The following is a 3,873-nucleotide window of genomic DNA, read 5'->3' as shown; positions in this document are numbered from 1 at the left end:
TAAACTAAACTAACTACTCTCTCTCTCTCTCTCTCTCTCTCTCTCTCTCTCTCTCTCTCTCTCTCTCTCCAATATTTTGCTTGAAAATGAAAGCTATAAATATAACTATAATAAATCAATACAAGACATTATTCATTTTATTTTACTTCGATTTGGAAAATCAAATAGATTATAATTAGAAGAACTTGTTGCACAATGCTATAAAGCATAGCACTAAACAAAAAAACAGTTTATAAAATTAAAACTTCCATTAATTAACAAAAGCTAATATTAAAAATTTATACAATTATTTAAAAGATGTTTACGTTTTTCTAAGTGTAGTACGAAATACGAGCATGTCTGCTCGTCTAGATTTATTAATTCAATATATAATATTATTTCTAAATATTTCTCTGATTAAATATTAAGAAAAAATCGTTAATTAACGAGACTTTCAAGCAAAACGATATCATTAAAATTTATTAGAAAGTCATAATAACGTTCATCAGACGTGATGAAACGGATTTAATTGCATTATTTCATGATTTATTTACTATCTTATGTTATAAAAGTACATTATAATACATTCCTCATGAACTAGTCCTTATACAATACTTGTTTTCGACTTATGTGACATATTTCTCACGTTTGCTATGCTCTGTCGAATATTCGAATTCATCAAGACAAATCCGTTATAGATTTTTCAATAAAAAAATCCAATTAATCTTTATCTATAATTTTATAAAATTTATTTATTTATAAATTTATTTAGTGGTTTACTTAGTGGTTGATATATTCTTATCTTCATCGTTCAATAAAATTGTTGGTTAAATTAAATATTTACTAAATATTTACTAAAATTAATTAATTAAATATTTAAAAAAATTAAATATTAAATATTAAAAAAATTAATTAAATATTTACTAAAAAAAGATGTAAAATGAAGAAATAAGGTATCATTAACAGAATAAAATCATTTACGACATCATTTAATTCAAAATATGCATATTATATACAGTTAAAGATCTTCGAGGAAGTAAAAGTAAAGTCATGATAAACATAATTAGTTATACATAATTAGTTATAATAAAAGATCTCCGTTCCTAACTAATAAATAAAACATAATTTTCCTTGACGTAATTTTCTGCATTCCTTCCGCGAAATATACTAATCAGCCTATCCTTATCACATATGCAAAAACACAAAACAACGCCAACATAGTAAAACGTTATTCAGTTATTCCTTGCTAATCTTCTTGCCAACGCGAATTATCATTATTTCGGTTACAAAGTCTGATGTGATATCGTAAATACGAATAAAACATATAATATATTTCCGATCATGATTTAAATAATGAAATGTATGTACAATTTCGATTCAGAATTAAGATCCGTCTAAAAATTAACTATTCTAAAATATTATCATTATTCTCTACTTATTACTGACTCTCATTTGAATTATTTAAGGACTGAAAGTTTTTAATCACAGTGGATACAGAAATCCGTCCCATTTGTATTATTTGGTTTAAGATTGAAAAAATATACATCGATAGCAAACTCGAATGTAACTCAATAGACTATACATACAAAAAATTACAAATATAAAAAATGGAGCTGTTTGTAAACAATTTTTTCTTTCAATAATCACGATTTATCATATTTAATGTAGTACATTTTCATACACCTTACATAAATTGTGAGATATGATTAAGATAGAATTCAGAATAAACTATAAATTGTAATATCGCTAATTATTGAATTCTCTTATTAAATTATAATATACTGCAATCGCAACTGCGTTCGCGAAGCCAAGATAAGCCTGATGATACAGGATGCTGAGGCGTGTCGAGAGAACGGCGGGCAGTTATTTGCACATTGACCGGCGATCGCCTCGAAACAGTGAGAAGTCGACAGAAGAAATCCGACGACGATGACGATGGCAGAGGAAAAAAGCGGCGCGAGAACCGCTTTAACGGGGTCGAGTTATCGGCATGCCGGATATAACCGGTATTCAGTGATCTCTGCGAGCTCTCGCATGGATATGAAAGCTCGCATTATGACCGAGAGTTTATCGGCGAACACGTTGACCGCGGTGGTCCAACCAATGTTTTTCAAATGATAACTGGGCATCACCGGATCCCAGCATCTCAGCGACAACAACCGCGGCTGGAGCTTCTTATCATCGGTCCGCCTCTTGCGCAAATCTACTTTTGTTTCAATGATGATCGACAATACGAGCAAGTCTGCATAACGTTCAAGTTAAGTCCACTTTGGATGATCCATAATTCGCGTTAGTAAATTCAGGATAGTGTTTTATTTATAACTTTACGTAACACGAAAAACATTTGAAACCAGAATAAACACAAATAAAAAAAATATATATATATATCAAAATATACACACATACAAAATGCATTATAAATTGGAAATAAAAGCAAAATAGAACTTTTAAAGTAAATTTAGAACAAAATTCAATTTGTAGGTATGTGCCACGTGTAAAAAACAACCAAATCCAAAATATACATACACATATATATATATAAAACAATATACATATATAAACATCAAAATACACATATAAAAATTATAAATGGATATATTTTAAGTAGCTATATTATTATAAATAGATACATTGATTATAAATATTTTATCCTAAAATCGGACATGAATTATATTATGTAGGTTTATCTAAATATGGACTTTAAATTTAAAGTTACCATGTAAAATACGAGATACTGCAGTGTTCTTTCAACAACTATTTTATTTCATTGAATAAAAAGGAAGATTTAAAAATATTATTTTAACAATTTTATTGACATAATTTGAATTCAAAGTCAAAATTTAATTTAAATTATTCTAAAAATGTCAATTATTGCAATTTAAATTTTTATATTAGTTATAAGGATTTAATAATTAAATTTCATCTTAGAAATGCTACATATGTTAACCTTGGTAATGTCGCATTAAAAGCTACTGTAATATCTTGACATTCTGGTACCTCTAAATGCGTGTCACGCATAAAATTATGTTATATACAATCCATGATCTGGTCCTAAAAGAGCTAATGCCAAATTTTAAAAAGGTTGAATTATAATATCAAATATATATTTTACAGAAAGCGTTATTTTACAAGAAGTATTATTTAGGAATTATTTCTTTCATTTTTTCGAAATAGATTGCTAAAAATTCAACTTATGCAAATTAAATAAATTAATTTAATTTATTATTAAATAAAATAACTAATATCAGCATACATATATGCATACGTTTGAGCGATGTATTATACGAGGAAAATTCAGCCCGTTTATGCAAATCACATGGCGCTGCCGCGGCATCTATATTTAGATGCGAAAATAAATTACTCGACGCATCGTGTTGAAGCAGCTGCAGATCGACGACACGCGAAGTTGGTAAAAAACGTGAGGAGTTCCTCAAGAGCGGACCTCTGTAACTTCGCGCTCGGTGACGCCAAGTGCAATTACCGACACCTTCCAGTTACTTCCATCCGCTATTTACCTGCAAAAACTCCGCATACTTCTTCCTCATCGAAATTATTACGAGGAACATGCGCGGATTTATAATCATCGGGTATAATTTGTGTCGCGCCCCAGATCGCAAATGGCGTTTCCCGTTTCTTCGACCGTCCCTCGGGTATTTTTGCCCGTCTGTTGCGAATGCAACCTTGAGGCTACAAACGCCAACCGCCGGCGTTAAATAGTATCTATAAATTAAGATTCATTCGGTGAGTAGAGACCAATGTCGAATCCTCGGTGATCTTGAAACCTTGAACGGCACTACAAAACTTCGTTCGCGAAACATTCATATTCATGTAGCATGACCATTTTTTTTTACTAAAATCTATTTTAAGTGTATATATTTTAAGTATATATATATA

The sequence above is a fragment of the Atta cephalotes genome, assembly GCF_000143395.1.
Source record: "Atta cephalotes unplaced genomic scaffold scaffold00065, whole genome shotgun sequence".
NCBI classification, from domain to species: Eukaryota; Metazoa; Arthropoda; class Insecta; order Hymenoptera; family Formicidae; genus Atta; species Atta cephalotes.
Note: the sequence above shows the minus strand (reverse complement) of the source record.